An 18416-nucleotide genomic window follows, 5' to 3' on the forward strand; every position below is an offset into this window, starting at 1 on the left:
GGGGGACAAATCTGTGGGTACGTTTTAAATACCGAGCTATAACTTAGACGAACATGAGCCTCGAGACCTTTTTTTATGCTCTTTCAAAATATAACAGTGGTGTAAATCATACATTAAACGAAACCATAAAATTATTCTGTGTGATACTATTATATTAACGTTATTTTTTTTCTTATTTTATATAAATATAGGGGTTTGGCATAAATTTAATAAGTGATAGATTAAATGGTACTTATTGATTATACCGCCAACAATCAATGTTATGATGTTTAAAACTCAAGAACAAACCAGTTTTATCTGCCTGTATTAAGAACCAATTAGTTTACGGTCTGTGCAATATTATTTACGGATGACATAATAAATTGGAATTTTATAATTTGGGCTATATATTTGCAAATTTGGGGATGGTGGTTAGGTTCGTTTAGGTCGGGTTACCCCTTCCCCCTAATGACCAAATATATAGCCCAAGTTTATTTCTAAAGTATTATATTTTCATCATGTTTTTGTATATTTCATTAGGATTAACCTAACTTCACTTCTTGAGAGTTGGCAGCATAATAAAAAAGTACAAATTAAAGGAATTGATAATTTTTACAGGAGTCTTCACCATTTAAAAATTTGTCGAATTTTGCTTCATTTGGCATGTAAAAATTAAGTTCTTTTTTTTTCTCCTTGAGAATTTTATAACCTTTTATCTTCAAATGTATTCCCCTCCTCCTCCCTTCACCATCGCTACTCTGGTGCCCTCCCCCTGCAATATTTTTTGCGGGCGTCCATGCTTGATTGAGTGGTTCAATTGCAGTGTAATATCTTTTTTTGGTCTATGAAAGTTGTTAAGAAAGTGAATGAAATTTTACAGAATAGATATTATGCTCAATTAGGGCAATTGGATTTTTTTTTTTTTAATACCTAGGCCTACCTCCACAACTTCTAATTTTTGAGCAATTATTAACCCTGTATGAAGGCTAATCCTGAGATAATAACTATAGAATTAAAAAAAATTGTGGTAGAATTGAATTTCCCATTCAAAACCTTTTCTAAATATAATCTTCTTGCTGTAAAAATTCTGTAAAGTATAATCTATAATATAATCTTCTATTTATATTAAAGTACCGTATAATATATTAAAGTATAATAAATATAATCTTCTTGCTGTAAAAATTCTGTAAAGTTGGCGCCTTTGGTACTTTAAAGTGGCATCTTGCTGTAAAGTGGCCCCTCCCCTCTCTCCCTCCAAATGAAACAAAATTAAGCTATAGCTTCTATTCAAATTCAAGGAATAGTTGATTAAAACGGAAGAGACCCCAAAACCTGATTCATAAAAAATGGTATATTATAGCCAAATGTATTTCCCGATTGTTTTCTTGTAAAGTTTTACATTGTTTTCAGACTTTTTTTCTTTACAAAGAGTTGGTCTTTATTTTTTTCTCTGCTACCTGGTATCTGTGTTTGAAGACTGATCAAACAGTTTGTGGTAATGAACTGTCAGTAACTTGACCCAACAGGAGCCATAAACAAAAAAGAGCTGTTTTCATTCTTTTACTAGATGATGTATCTCTTCTGAAATATCTCTTCTCATTAGATGTATGTATCTCTTCTTTTCTGCAAAAACAGATGTATTTCTTCTCACACAGCTGCTTTTTAAAACTTGTTCAAACTAAAAGCTCATTGAGTTTCAATATTATTGTGTGAAAATTTACTTTTAAGTTGCTGTTATCCTTTGTCCTTGTGGACAAGCTTTTACTTACTCCACTTCTCTTTAAATGAAGGTGAATATTTCGTTCAAATCTTGCACACATAGCAAAATTCTCTTAAAATTGTTTATTCGTCAGTTGAAAGAATCTTAAAAAGGCTGGTAGCTATCAAGGTGTATATAAAGTTAAGGCAGGTAATGGGAAAGCTGGAACATGGAAGATTAGTAGCCTAAAACAGCCTCACTAAGATGTTGCAGCAGTTCTCTCTTCATTTCGGGGATTAGGTTAGGGCAAAACTATTATCAAAGCTTAACAATACATGTGACTGCCAGGCTGCCAATCAATATTGTTCTTCCAGAAAATAAAATGGTGCTTTTTATAGTTGTCGTGTAATGATCAACGAGTATTAAGCATGTCATTTTGTCTGAATTTTTTGTATAATAAAAATATAATAAGAGTGCACAACTCCATCCATATAGTAACAGCAGTCAGCCATATACACGAGACTACAGACTTTGAATACTATACTCCACTAGCATTATTAGATTACATAGATACAGTACTTTTGATAAAAAGGTATATATATATTTCGTGTGTGGTATTTATGGGGAGTATATGGCTTGCACCTGAATTAGCATATTTTGTGATTCAGAAAACTATTGATATTTCTAACTGCAAGCTATAGTAAGTTATATTTGTTACCTTTCAGCAACTTTTATCCATAAACATGCTTTTTGCTCAAAGCAAAGCTATCAAAACAGAATTTGTACTGCTAAAGTGTTTGCAGCTTTTAGAATTCTGCTGCTGGCCGCTTTGGAACTTTTTGCACACCTGCCTATGACGAGCTGATATAAAATCTAAACAATTAATTGGTGGTTTCCACAACAAGCTTAAATTTTGACAACTAGATTGACAAGGTTTTATTGTAAAAGAGTTAAAATTACTCATGTATCGCGGCCTTTCTCTGCACCCAAAGAGAGTCCACAATAAAAGTATTTTTTCTGCCACAAAGCCCAAAGTTTTGACAAAATGGGTAAAGGTCTGCGAAATGCAAAATCTAAGATAGCCAGTCCATTGGGTTTGGTCTATAGAGATTTACAGTTCACCATCTTGAAAATCCAGAAAATTTATTTTTGATCAGAGTAGTTTAACTGCTGTGTCTCTTCTTCCTTTTTGCCCAAGAGATGATATTAAGTAAAATATAACAAATAACCACAAAAGGGCTAATTTGAATGAAAATCCTTATGTCTAGTATGTTTATTAATCAGGGAAGAGATTGTACTACAACAAAGTAACATTTTCTACTACAGATCAATAATTTGACTAAAACACCAATGAGTAAAACTTATGATAGCCAGAAGCCTAAAAACTATTTAAATGTGTAAGTAAAATCCCCCCCCCCTCCAAAAGAAAATCTTTTTTATGTTTTTTTGTGTAGTTTGTCACCCTATATATCTATGCAACCCAATTTGTTCCCAGTTGAGGCTGCCTTTATTCTGAAACTTTAAATGAGTTGTCTTTGAGGCCAGAAAATTTAATCAGATCAATAGACAACAACAAAAAACATTCCACTCTAAAAACAAATCCAATTATATTTTCTTGAAACATTTTTATCATTGATAAGCTTTATGTAATTTTTCTCAGCCAATTCTAGTACTACCCCCTTCCATACAAAGACTCCTGAACCTTAGCAACATGAACAACCTTCAAAGTTGAATAAACTTCAAAATTAATTCCTGAACATTTTTTTCTATGAACTATTGGTTAGTATTGAAAATCACTAACAGTCATTAAATGTATCCTCTCCTCCAAGCAGTAAATTGCTGCTAACCCCTGTTTTATTTATGTTTGTTAATGGTTATTGTTTTTTATTGTACCTTCATTAAATAAAGTAACAAAAACAATTGGCACTTAAACTTACATTATGTCAATCATCATCTCTAGAATGAAGAATAGAGTTCAGTCACAACCATTCTTTTTAAAATAGAGCTGGACTTTTCTTCCTGCTGATTGATTAGCAATTACTGTAACATAATAAAGAAGAAAGGTGATGAAGAACAAAAACGAAGTAAAACAAAATCAGCAGTTAGAAGACCAGCCACAGCAAGGATCATATTGAATTGTAAACAAATATCCTATAAAATGTATGATTCTGTGGAAGGATATACATACACAACAAATTGAATTCATGCCAGAATTCTTAATTCAATTGAAATTGCTTATTTGCCACCTCATGACTTGAAAATAAGAATAACAGGATACTCATGCTAATATATGTAATACAAGCATACCATGTGCCAGGAACAAAGGTTGATCTCCTGGTACTATATGTGCAAGGATCATTCAATAAGTAATAAGACAGTCAATATAGATCAAAACAAATTATTTAATCAATCCAAAACTTTTCTACACAATCCTGACAACATTTATGCACCTATCCTGCAATTCTTCTATTTTATTTATGTGTCTGGAATCAAATTCTTTAGATTAAACTTGAAGCCACTTTTGCATTTGCTTTTCAACTTCTTCAGTAAATCAAAAATGTTTTCTGTTTGGAGCCTCTTTAGAGGGGTCTTAACAGATGAAAAATCTAAATGGCAAGTTTAGAGCAGGATGGATATTTGCAGGCATCTACCACATTAATTTTTAAACTGTTTCTTGGGTCAGAAATGGTTTAAAAACTGACTGACATCTATAAGACTGTTCATTATTGCTGGCAACTGTCATTTAAGCAAGACAACTGTGAGATATAAAAGCAGGTTCAAAACAAAGAGTTTTGACTGCATGTCTCAATCTTCTTACTTGAACTTTGTATTTACAAAAGGTAACCTGAAAATGACCTACAAATTGTTAAATTCCAACCACAAAGATTTTTTTTTCCAGCTTGCCTAGTCATCAGAACCAAAGGTCATTCAGCAAAGCTATTCTGCAAGCATGTAATAAAGGAACTATTTCTTCTCTACCCACACTAGGAGTCTCCTAAGCAAGACAACTGTGAATTCAACAACCACTGATGGCTTCAAAGGAAATCTTAACAAGGAGTGGGCAACTAAATGGTGGGTATGGCAATACAGTGGGATGCAACAGATGCCCATACCATTATCATCCCTAACTGACATACCTTGGACTTGTCTATATTGCTAGCAACTGCTACTTAAGGTGATCACTCTGGTTTTCTCAACCTTTGATATACATTTTCTACAAATTTCTAGAGATTGTTGAAGTTCTTTGGGATAAAGTTGTGGAAGGCTTGGAGCTTCCTGGGCCCAGCTACTACAGTTAACACAGAATAAGGAGGACACAAAAAGACCTAACTTATTAGAATTACACTCATAATGCAAGCCAAAGGCTGGGTTGAAATATTACTTAATTAAAGAATTGATGGCAGAAAATCTAAAGCTGCAGATGAACCTAAGCCCTTTGTCCAACTATTAAGATCTTTATTTTTGTCCTGGCTCATGTTACAAAATTTCATGGTATCAACAATGCAAAATAGGCTAAAGTCCTGTTCCAAAATCTCTGCTGATGTTCCTGAATTACTTTTTCTTTCTTTTTTTATTCCAATGTTCACGGCGCCAGGTACTTCAAAGTATCTGATATGCCACTATTCATTTACCTTGTTCAATGGCCTTGAGGTTTTAAATGCCTATTGAACCTTCTTTTGAAGGTGTCAACAGAGGGATTTGCAGGGATAATATCCCCATGAAGATCATTCCAGATAGAAGTGCAACACTGGATGAAGCTGTTCCTCAAGTACTCGGTTTTCGGCGTATCCTCCTTTAGATAATTGGACCAAGCTATGTGCCTTCGTGTCTGCCTTGTCGGCTGGACAAAGGGGGGCACAATTCGAGAGAGCTCGTCTGAGGGAGGCGAATTCATGTACTTGTAGAAAACAGCCATCAACACTATATCAAACCTTTCATTTAGAGGCTGGAGCAATTCTTGTGAGGAGGCACAGCCCGCCCTATTGTTATTGAGTACCTCATTGTTGCCTCTTACACAAACTCCACCACCTAGGTCTGGGCACCACACTTGATTGGATTGGAGAGTTTCTTATTGGAAGGTCTCAAACAGTATCAGTAGATGGAATTCTGAGCACACTCAAAGTTGAGGTAATGTGGTGTTCCCCAGGGCTTGGTCCTTGGCCCTCTCTTATTTAACCTGTATCTCAACAATCTAGTAGAAGGCATCTACTCAGAGATTCTACTGTGTGCAGATGACACCAAGCTCTATAAAGTAATCAAAACAGCTGCCAATGCACAATCTCTACAAGAGGACCTTGACAAGCTCAATAGATGGTTGTCCAACTTGCTAATGGTAATCAATATTGACAAAAGCCATAAGCTAACAATAGGGAAACCTACTATCCACTATGAATATAGACTAGGACACTTACTGATCACATCATACCAGGAGGAGTGTGACTTAGGAGTTGTCATTGACAGCAACCTCAACTTCCAGGCTCACTGTAACAGCATTGTTGGGAAAGCAAATCATGTTGCAGGACTTTTAAGGTGCAACTTCACTTTTGGAAATGATAAGACCCTTTGCCTTCTCTATAAAGCTCTAGTAGAGCCAATCCTTGAATACAGTAATTGCACTACACATCCCTTTTACAACAAAGACATAAAAGCTCTCAAAAAAGTTCAAATATGGATAACAGTTCTGTCCAACTCTGAGAGCCTTACCTTACAAAGATAGGCTCTGCAAGCTCAAGCTTTCTTCACTAGCTTATTGACTGCACTGAGGAGACCTCATTGAGATATACAAGCTTTGCTACAGCACCTACAAAAACCTCCAGGCTACCAAATTTCTCAACTTCAGCCACACAAACCTTCATGGTCACAACCTCAAGCTTCAAGAGGAGAGGTTCCAAAAGGAGTAACACAACACTGGAACAATCTCCCCTTTGAAGTTGTCAATGTCAACTCATTAAACTTGTTCAAGCAGGAACTGGACAAATACTACAGTGAAAGTGCCTGTAACTTTTGTCAATTTAAAAGATTTTTGTAGAGGCCCTGTGGCCTATTTGTTTTGCATTATATTATTATCATTATAAGAAAACCTAACTTGTCAGAATTTGGCTAATAATACAAGCCAAAAGCCAGGTCAAAACATTACTTAATTAAAAAATTGAAAACCAAAAATCTAAAGATGCAGATGAACCTAAGCCCCTTGGACCAACTATTTACAAAAAGGTAACATGAAAATGCCCTGCAAATTTTTAAGTTCTAACCATGAAAATTTTTTTTCCAGCTTGCCTAGTCATCAGAACCAAAGGTTATTTGTCAAAGCTATTCTGCAAGCATGCAAAAAAGGAACTATTTCAAGACAGCTCTAAATTCAACAACAATCAATGGCTTCAAAGCAAATCTTTTCATGGAGTGGGCAAATAAATGGTGGGTATGGTAATACAATGGGATGCAACAGAAGTCCACTTCATTACTATCTCTGTTTGCCTAGTGTGTCTGGGCAGGTGTTTGCTTATTCCAATGCATGTCTTTCTTGGTTTGTGTGTCTGAATCTATGTATTTTGTATGTGTTTTTGTCTCTCTCACTCTTTTTGCTTGTGTGTCTGGACAGGTGTTTGTCTATATTGCTAGAAACTGCACTTAAGGTGATCACTCTGGTTTTCTGAACCTTTGAGATACATTTTCTACAGACAAAAATAGAGGACAAGGTACCATCATGGTAAATTTTCATTATTTGTATTATTGACTTATGAATAAAGTAAACATACCACTCAATGTTTTTTTTATGTTCTTTCCAAATATAATAATCAATTTTGTCAGAAATGAATTTTCCCCCAACCCCTATATATACCAATTCAGGGTATATATTTGCACATTAGGGGGTGGAGGGGGCGGGTTTAAACTTTCCTCTCATTTACAAAAGAAATAAAATTTACCCCCACCCCCTTAATGTGCAAATATATACCCTGAATTGGTATATATAGCAGTGGGGGTGAAGTTCATTTCCAACAGAAACCATTATTATATTTGAAAAGAGCATAAGAAAAGGCATTAAGTGGTATGTTTACTTTATTTGTAAGTCAATAATATGAATAATGAAAAATTTACTACCATCATTAAGGGCTCAAAATGGAATTTTCAAACAAAACAAATAGTGTATTTGGGTCACAGCATAAAAAGACCAAAAGACGCATTAGTTCAGCATCTATTTAATAAAATAATGTAAAAAACTGTAATTCTGCAATAAATGTCTTATTTTATCCAAAAGGAAACACCATAAGGTAAATATTTACCAATCATATTATTGAGTTAGGAATAAAGTGAATACACCACTCAATGCCTTTTTTATGCTCTTTACAGATATAATAATCATTTTGTTGGAAATGAATTTTAGCCCTCACCCCCTAAATATATCAATTCAGGGTATATATTTGCACATTAGAAGGGGGGGGGAAAGTTTAAACTTACCTCTCATTAACATCAGAAATAAAATTAACCCCACCCCCCTAATGTTCATATATATAGGCTACCCTAAATTGTATAAAAATGGGTGGGTGTCAAATTCATTTCTAACTAAAATGATTATTATATTTGGAAAGAGGATGAAAAATGGCATCGAGTGGTATATTCACTTTATTTGTAACTCAATAATATGATTTGGTAGATATTTACCCACTAGCCTATAATTTTTTTTCTTGACTTTGTTCATGTTGTTTCTACAGATATTAAGTTGAAACAAAAGAGTTATTTATGCAAAAGTGCATAGGAAGTGTGTAATTTATGTTAGGCTAGGCTATATGTTAACACATTAGGTGATTTGGGGGAAAAGTAGGTTAAAGTGAAGTGCTTTTGGGAATGATGTAAGAAAGCAAAGTAGTATTTTCAACGTTTTTTTCAAAATTTTATCTTAGTGACAGATCCAACTATAGAGCCTACACACACAGGCCTACCATAGAACTTACTAGCCTAGGCTATGCAATCATTTCTAAGTTTAAAAACGGGCATTACTTCAACATAGTAAAATTTACCCTTCTCTTTCTTGATTTTGGTTTGTAGTCTGGCAGTTGTTTCAATAGCATTAGGCAGAAATGGAACCTTGAACTCTTCAATATCTTCTGTTTTAAAGACATAATTTCCATTGGTTCTTCTTTAACTTGAGTCTCATCTTCATTTGGTTCATTAGACTCCAAGTCAGCAAGAAGTTCATCAGCCAATGACATTTCGGAAACACTTTGAACGAGGTATCAAAACAACTTTATTCAGTGAATCCGGTTCAACAACGAGGTTTATGTTTGAAAATCCCCTGTTTCTCAAAGGGAGTTGCCAAAACGACCAAATAGAAATCGCCATCTTTTCACTAAGAAAACCATCCAAAATCACTAGCATTTCACCGAACTCGCCAAAAGAATCGCCGATAAATCAATGGGCAATAATGATTGGCTCTACACCAAAGAGACGCGTTGGGCACCTTGACGTAAGATATTAGACCTTCAACTACTTCAAGAAGAAAGAGAATTTATACAAAAAATCAGAATTCCACTAAAAAACTGTTACTGTGATCTAAAATGCCATTTCACGACGTAAAAAGATACTTTTTGTTTATTTCACTACTATTTTACCTTTTTTTGTCCTTTCTTTACAAAACCTTTGGTTTTTGCGTTTTTTTTTGGGTTTCCATTGAAACAAAAAACCACAGTGCTCCTCTTTTGTCCTCGGTTTTAATCCCCACGCCACAGTTGGCATCCTTAACGATAAACTTTAGCTTTGAAAAAGACCATTCAAATGGTTTCGATTTTTTATGTATTTGTTTTATTTCTGGAAAATTGTCATGGATCAAGCTTAAGCTGAAATATCATACAAACGGTAATAAATCTTAATCACCTGGTTTCTTTGACAAGATACCTATATCGTCAATCATCTAAACACTTTGATTTGGAGGTATCATAGACAGCGCAATAGCACTGACTAAGTAAAAAACGATGTGGGCACAAATTGTTTTTTTTATGTTTAGACCAGGGCACTACGTATCGAAAGAGTTGTCATAAAAACTTTGAAAAGGGCACATTCGATTGGAAATTGAAGAGGCTAGTGCCCTTTTTAATGCTCAAAAGTGATTGGAGGGCAATTAACCGCCTCCCATGCAATTTGGAGATAGCAATTTTGTTCAAAGTAATTGAAAGGTACGGATGTTATGTATTCGAGAATAACCCCCCCCCCGCCCGCTACAGCCCTCAGGACAACGGTTGCAAGTTATGTCTTGGGGGCATATAATGTATATATAGAAAGAATGATCGTATAAACTTCGGAAGGGGCTCATTGGATTCGTAATCAGAACTTCTAGTGCCCTTTTTAAGATTTAAATTGATCGGAGGGTGGGTCCCCCCGCCGCCCCTAACATCACGTATTTTCCCGAAATTTATCTGATAGAAATTTTGAGATAGTTGTCATAGGAACTTCGGAAACAGCTCATTTGAGTGGAAGTTGAAAGGGTTGGTCCGCTTTTTAATAGTCGAACGTGATTGGAAAGCAACAAACTCCCCTCCCACGCCCACTATTTTCCCAAACACATCTAATCAAAATTCTGAAATAGCCATTTTGTTATATGTAATTGAAAGGTCCGGAAACAATGTTTTTGAGGAGGACCCCACCCGGCCCACAGTCCTCAGGTCAAGAGTTTAAGTTATGCCTTGGGGGCATATAAGGTACATATAGAAAAAGTCATTGTATAAACTTCCAAGGGGGCTCTTTGGACTGGTAATCAGAAGTTTTATTGCCAATTTTAAGATTCAGAGTGATCGTAAGGTGGATACCCTCCCCCACACCTCGGGTTTTCAGAAAATGCATCTGATAGGAATTTTGAGATGGCTATTTGTTGTCGTAGAAACTTCAAAAACAGCTCATTCGATTGAAAATTGAAAGAGCCAGTGCCGTTTTAAATAGTCAAATGTGATTGGAGGACAACTAACCCCCTCTCATGCCCACCACTTTCCCAAACATATCCAATCCAAATTTTAAGACAGCCATTTGGTTCAACGTAATTGAAAGGTCCGAAAATTATGTCTTTGAGGATGACACCCCCACCCTCCCAAATCCCTTAGGGCAAGGGTTGTAAGCTACGCTCTGGGGGCATACAAAGTATATATTGAAAGGATGAACGTGTAAACTTTGGAGGAGGCTCATTGGATTAGTAATCAGAACTTCTAGTGCCCTTCTTATGATTCAGAGTGATCAGAGGGTAGATACCCTCCTACACCTCGTATTTTCCCAAACTGCATCTGATGAAAATTTTGAGATGGCCATTTGCTGTCGTAGAAACTTTGAAAACAGCTCATTCAACTGGTAATTGAAAGGGACAGTGCCCTTTTTAATACTCGAAAGTGAATGGAGCGCAACAAATCCCCCTCCCACGCCCACCACTTCCCCAAACACATCTAATCAAAATTTTGAGATAGCCATTTTTCTCAATGTAGTTTAAAGTTCTTAAAAGTATATCTTTTATAACCCCCATACCTTCTCAAAACCAGAACATAATTTGCACTTTACTGAAAACAAAATACATTTAAAATGTTTTCATTTTGTTTTCACTTGTTTAGCTATTTTGTTCAACGTAACTAAAAAGTCCAGAAATCCTGTCTTTGAGGAAGATGAACCCCCCCCCTTCCCACAGCTCTCAGGGTAAGGGTTTTAAGTTATGCCTTGGGGGTACATGAGGCATATATAGAAAGGGTGATCATATAACCCTTGGAAAGGGTACATTTCATTGATAACCAGAAGTTCTAATCATATAACCTTTTTTAAGATTCGGAGTGAGCGGAGGGTAGATACCGCCCCCCATCTCGGGTTTTCTAGAAATGCATCTGATAGAAATTTTGAGATGGCCATTTGTTCCCCATTTGTCCCAACAAATCCCCCTCCCACGCCCACCACTTCCCCAAACACTTCTAATCAAAATTTTGAGATAGCCATTTTGCTCAGCGTAGTTTAAAGTTCTTGAAAGTATATCTTTTATAACCCCCATACCTTCTCAAAACCAGAACATAATTTGCACTTTACTGAAAACAAAATACATTTAAAATGTTTTCAGTTTGTTTTCACTTGTTTAGCTATTTTGTTCAACGTAACTAAAAAGTCCAGAAATCCTGTCTTTGAGGAAGATGAACCCACCCTCCTTCCCACAGATCTCAGGGTAAGGGTTTTAAGTTATGCCCTGGGGGTACATGAGGCATATATAGAAAGGGTGATCATATAACCTTTGGAAAGGGTACATTTTATTGATAACCAGAAGTTCTAATCATATAACCTTTTTTTAAGATTCTGAGTGAGCGGAGGGTGGATACCACCCCCCATCTTGGGTCTTCTAGAAATGCATCTGATAGAAATTTTGAGATGGCCATTTGTTGTCGTTGAAACACGACATCATTTGATTGGAAAACGAAAGGTCCAGTGCCTTTTTAATAGTCGAAAGTGACTGGAGGGTAACTTACCCCCCTCCCACGCCCATCATTTCCCAAAACACATCCAATAAAACTTTCGAAATAGGCCATTTTGTTCAACGTAATTGAAAGGTCCCGAAATTTTGTCTTTGAGGATGACAAACCCCGCCATTATGACCCCAGAGTTTTACTCTGGGGTCATAAAAGGTATATATAGAAAGGGTGATCGTATAAACTTCATATGGGACTTATTGCATTGATAATCAGAATATCTAGTGCCTTTTGTGAGATTCAGTGACCGGAGGGTGGATAGCCCCCCCACCCCACACACACACACACCTCATATTTTCCTGAAATGCATCTGACGGCCATTTTTTGCCATAGAAACTTCGAAAAAGACTCATTCGATTGGAAATTGAAACGATTAGTGCTCTTTTTTTAGTCAAAAGTTATTGAAGGGCAACAAGCCCCCCCCCACAATGCCCATCAATTCCCAAAACACATCTTATCAAAATTTTAAGATAGCCTTTTTGTTGAGCGTAGTTAAAAGTTCTGGAAATTTTGTCTTTTACGACCCCCATACCTTGTCAAAACCAGAACATAAGCTGCACTTTACTGAAAACAAAATACAAATAAAATGTTTTCACTTTTTTTATTTGTTTAAAATGTTTTTACTCGATATGTGAAGGGGGGAGTCCTCCTCCATGCACTCCAATTATAGCGCGAGTGTCTGGTGCCCTTTTTAAGAGTAAAAAGATATTAGAGGACAAACAGGCTATCTCTCAAGCCCATTCATTTTCCAAAGGCATCCAGTCAAAAGTTTGAGACAGCCATTTTGTTCAGCATAGTGTAACGGTCCAGCAACTGTGTCTTTAGGGATGTTAGGCATTTCAACCCCTCACTATTATGCGATTGGCTTATTATGCTTAAAAACGAAATGCTGACTTAAAATAAACCGAAAGGCTTATCGTGTTTGGCTACCAATGAGAAATTTCAGCAAATTAGTAAAAACAGCTGGAGGTATTAAGTTGAAACTTTTGGGACCAATGCGATCATTATTACCGTGCTTACAATTCTAACGGTTAAAAAGAGTGTAGACGTGTACTTGTTGTTTAAAAGCGGAGATAGAATCCTAACGGCATGATATTAAGTTCTTGTTTTTCAGGTCAACTTCAGAAGTTATTAAATTAAAATTAAAATTATACTCTTTGCGTCAGGATTAAAAATTTTTGAAAAAGTTTCTCCAACATACGAATAGCAATCTATACTATAGATTTTTATAGAATAAACTGAATAGGTTCACAATAGCATTTTTTCCATGAAAAAGACTATGTCAATAAAAACGAACAGAAATTAACTTAAAAAAACTTTTTACACAAGACAAGTTTTTTTCAAAGAAAAGTGAAGAGCCCCATTAAGCCAAGAATGATCAAAAATTAAGTCAAATAATCTTTCAAGCGTAAAACTATCAGAAATCAATATAAAAAAATGGAACTCAAAACGAACAGAAATTACAGTAGATAGCCCAGGCAAACTCAAAACGAGCAAAAATTAACATGAGTAGGGCTGATAACCCTCATGCCTTTTCAAAACCAGAACGCAATTTACGCTTTACTAAAAACAAAATACGTTTGAAACGTTTCCACCTTTCATACTTTCATAAATAAAATTAATTATCAAAGCCTTAAGGAACAAATGTCAGTATATGTCAATTAAACTGACAATCCACGGTCATTTGTTTGTTGTTTTTTTTTTCAGTAAAGTGCAAATTGTGTTTTGAGAAGGCATGGGGGTTATCAGCCCTACTCATGTTCATTTTTGCCCAATTTGAGTTTGAATCGGCTATTTATTGTAATTTCTGTTCGTTTTAGTTTCATCTATTTTTGTATATTGATTTGTGGTAGTTGTACGCTTGGAAGATTATTTCACTTAGTTTTTGCTCATTTACCAGCCATTCTACCAGCCAGTAGAAAGTGATATGGGCCGCACGCGCGCTAAACTGGAAGAATCAGCGCGTCCTCCCTGTCTGTAACCGCTGAATCTCTTCCGTGGTTGGGATCGGGGACTGCAAGGATCCCAGGAATCCCTAGTAGACGCAAGTCATTAGCTTGCGTCTGGCAGTCATTTTGCGAACCCACAACTTCACGAAATGTAACTAACAGGGCTGCCCTTCCCCCCTGTGCTAAATTTGTTGTCACTAGCTCTGACAATTAATGCGTAAGCTCGTGACCTCGGGAATGAGTTCTAAAAACCTACTTTGAATCTTCAAGAATTTTAGGTATAATTCTACAGTTTATCGTTACACTAACAAGTTAGATAAGGGAAGCAGACGTAAAAAAAAGGCTCAAAAGTTCCATGAATACTTATACTATCTAAATAACCTTCCGCGAATCCTGCTCTCAAATTGGAAGTGAGAATGATGCCTTGAGACGAAGACAAACTATTTAAAATACAGAGCACCGTTTACTGCTCTTCATTAGTTCCATATTGGACAGAAATTTATTTCTTTTATTAACCGTCATTCCTTCTACAATTTAGCGAAAACCTTATAGGGATAATCTACTAGTCCTAAATGGCAGCAAAAATTATAGACAAGGAAATGAAATCTGTCAACATTCAAATAAAATCAAAATCTGCGATTCAAACCAAATCATATTAAATGACAAATCAAATCCGTCATTGCTTCAGATATAGGGTTAGAACTAAGTATAGGCTGGTATATTTTCTACTCAAATTTTTACACCAAACATCAATCAATTAATCAATCTATCAATCATTTATTACCCACAACTAACAAAAAGTAGTACAAGTGGAGTACATAATAATAAAAAAAGAAAAACGAAAAAGAACTCAACAAACACTAGCAATTGAATTAAACTAAGAAAAGAACTGTAAAAGACCGTGGTCAGGGCCAAATTTACAAAATGCATCTGCAGAAAGGTCTTTGTGTAGGTCACCGAGCTTTTGAGTTACATCCGTAACATAGAAATTTTTAACTAGATACCGATTTCTAGTCCATGGTGGCAGAGAAAGAAGAAATTTGCAAAATTTGAAATGTAACTATAATCTTTTTCAAATCCTTTAACTTAAGAACAGAATGGACACCCGAAAAATAAAGTAAGGAATGATCAGAAAAGGTCGAGAATAAGCGCCCAAGCTATTCTATTATATTTTCCACGGTTTGCTACAATGTTTGATTAACTGAACTGAATTTTTCTTACTCAATCAGCAACAATCTCTTTACGAAAGAGAGCTAGAGAATTAGAAACAGTAATACCAAGCCAACGAAAGGAAGAGACAGAAAGTACAGAAAATTCATTACATACCAGAGGAGTAGACGAAGACAGATTATAAGATAATAATTCACACTTGTCAAGATTCAAGGATAGACCAATATTTAGGAAAGACTGAGAAACTAAGGAAACCATCACAGAAAGAGCAGACTTAGTACGACTAATCAACAGAATATCATCAGCATAGGCAATGTAAGAAACATCAGTAGAACCAGAAAAATACGTAACAGAGATCTTTTCCAGAACAGTAGAAATACAAATTTTGAACAGGGTTGGTGATAAAACACCTCCCTGCCTAACACCACGAAGTACTTTAATAGTTGTTTCTGGAGAAGATTTCAGGCGGAGGTAAGAATTAGAATACCAAAACCGTAGAAGGTAAATAACCGAAAAATTAACACCAGAAAAAAACAAAGAAAAGAAAAGCTGATTATGAACAACAGAATCAAAAGCCTTTGAAATATCAAGTGTACAGAGATATACAGAATTAGAAAGTAGAATAGAAGAAAGGACACGATGAGCATGTTGGCACCCCACACCAGGTCTGAAACCAAGTTGATTTTCACCCAAGAAAGAAATATTTCGAGTTAAATTAGGTAAAAGAATATACTCGAAGACCATGCTAATATTGCAAGAAACAGAAACTGGACGGTAAGAAGAGCAATCTGTTGGCGGTTTACCTCTTTTTAAAATTGAAGTCACGCTGCCACACAAAAAGCTTTCCGGGACGACAGAAGATGCCAAGCACATCTGAAACAAAAGCGCAAGATGTGACACAAGTTTAGCACATTGGGGAGTTAGATGCATTTTAGATATACCATCAGCATCAATAGATTTCGGCTTAAGATGATTCAAAGCATTCAAAACTTCACAACTCGATATAGGCAAAACAAAGCGCTGACTTAGAAATCTAGGGACAATTTTAACAAACGCTTCGCAAAACTTTCTATGAACAGAATAATTCAAAACGGAGAAAATCTTCGAATAGTATGCATACCAAAAACTTGGTAGAATAGCATTACTACTTACATCAGATCGTCTGTTTTACTTGAATTAATTACTTTCCTCCAATCTTTAGGCGAAGATGGAAAATCAAGCCGTCGGTATCGGATACTTTTTAGATACTTCCTAAATTCTAATTTAGTTTTCTATTTAATAAGAAAAACATTACCAGACCTAGGCCGACCACAATCTGTCCAAAATTTTAGCCAAAATTTAGCTTTATTTTTACAGGCCTTAAGGTTAGGGTCAAGTGACTAAAGAAACTTTTGAGTATTCTTTCGGATTCGCTTTACTGGGACAGAAATTTTGTCAGCTTCTTTCATAGCAGAGAGGATAGAATGATAATATCGGTCTATTTCATATTTAGCATAAATAAAATTCTGACTAAACTGCAAAAGCTGATAAGGAACATAAATCGTACTTAGAAGTGAAGCCAATGTTATAAGATAAACAGAAAAATTCGCATCATTACAATCAGGCTTATAAAACCAATTAGAACGTACACCACGACTATTAGACATACTCCCAGAAAAAGCAACAGATTTTGATGAACAAAAAGACAGCGGAAGGTGATCAAGATCATTCTTGTCAAAATGAACCGTAACTGGCGAGCAGACAAGAGCTGCAGAACAAATAACGTGATCAATGTCTGATTTACAACCTGAATGGTGAATATACGTATAATCATGGGACTTCCGAACAATTTTAATAAGCCGGGAGAGAATCAAAAAGCTGACCATTCCTTACATTATCAGAAACCAGATCGGTATTAAAATCACCAGCAATAACAAAATGCAACCCGTTATCCGATATCTTTTGAATTAAAGTTTTAAGACCATTACAAGCACAAGAGAAATTCTGAAGTGAACGAATGGAACGATCATTATATGACAGATACACATTAATTAATACAATATTACCAAGACGCACCGCAAGAAAAGTGTCATCTGATTGGAAAAGCACAGGACTCACACCAGAAATATTTTTCTTAAAAAAATATGCTAAGCCACCAGAAGGGCGGCAACGTGTAAATTTAGCTGGACGCAAAAAAAACAACGTGATCACTGCTTCGTCTCAGAACATTTTCACTAAAAGCAGTCAGTAAATGTTCTTGGAGACAAACAACGTCGTAATTAACATACAGATCATCAATAAAAAAGTCCTTGCCTCTCGTTCCATTAATATTTAATGAGACTATACTTATGTCCGGATTCATTTCTGAGAATAGACCTTATCAGTGATCTTCTTAACAGGCCATCGTAGGCTGTAAGAAGGATGAGATCCTCCACAATTGGCAAATTTCGGAGATTCCTTACAACGATCACTGTTCGTAGATAAATGAGGTCCAGCACAAGGAGCGCACTTGGGAGTGCTACTAGTACATGCACTTTCCAAGTGCCCAGGGGAATGACACTTGAAGTAACACTTTGGCAATTGCTTGAACTCATAAACACGGAAGTTTTCATACCCAATCTTCACACCGTTTCGCAGAAATGATCCTTTAGTAATCGCGTCTGCAAATTCAAGCTTAGCCGATTTGCTTGTTCCAAACCGACTAGACCCGATTATACCGAACTGGTTCTGTAGCATTTCAAGGTCCAAATCAGATGGGACTTCTCGAATAACACCAGAGTGTTTTTTAGATAAAATTTTCACACTAGAACCGGGCAGAGCTTCTTTTTCTGATTTGAAAAAATCTGCAAAACTTGGTTGTGACGTGTGTAAACGCTGTAGCAGAGATAACAGGGACTTCTGTTGGCCTTTTGATGACAAAACAAGGGACCAGTTTTCCATCGGCATCACATTTCTTTATAAAGTCTATAATATCCTGCAGGTGACTGAGAATTGCATTAGTGCCCCTTCTGACAGGGGGATCATTTTCATTCACAAAACTCCATAGCTTTGCTTTCTCTGACTTAACAGGTCTCAAATCTTTAAAAAAGTCCACTCCTTTCCGTAAAATAACGGCTTCATCAATACCACTTAAATTTTCAAAAACAAAGTTTAACAGCGGTGAATACA

The 18416-nt window shown here is 35.9% G+C and overlaps 1 pseudogene; it reads right to left on the reverse strand.

The window, feature by feature from the left end:
* The window catches only part of LOC148942328 (U4/U6 small nuclear ribonucleoprotein Prp31-like), a 67118-nt pseudogene extending 58232 nt beyond the window's left edge, over positions 1 to 8886 (reverse strand).
* Between the last annotated feature and the right edge of the window lie 9530 nt (positions 8887 to 18416).

Source organism: Artemia sp. Qi Xiang Cuo, chromosome 17, assembly GCF_049724085.1.
Source record: "Artemia sp. Qi Xiang Cuo chromosome 17, ASM4972408v1, whole genome shotgun sequence".
In the NCBI taxonomy this organism is placed as follows: Eukaryota; Metazoa; Arthropoda; class Branchiopoda; order Anostraca; family Artemiidae; genus Artemia; species Artemia sp. Qi Xiang Cuo.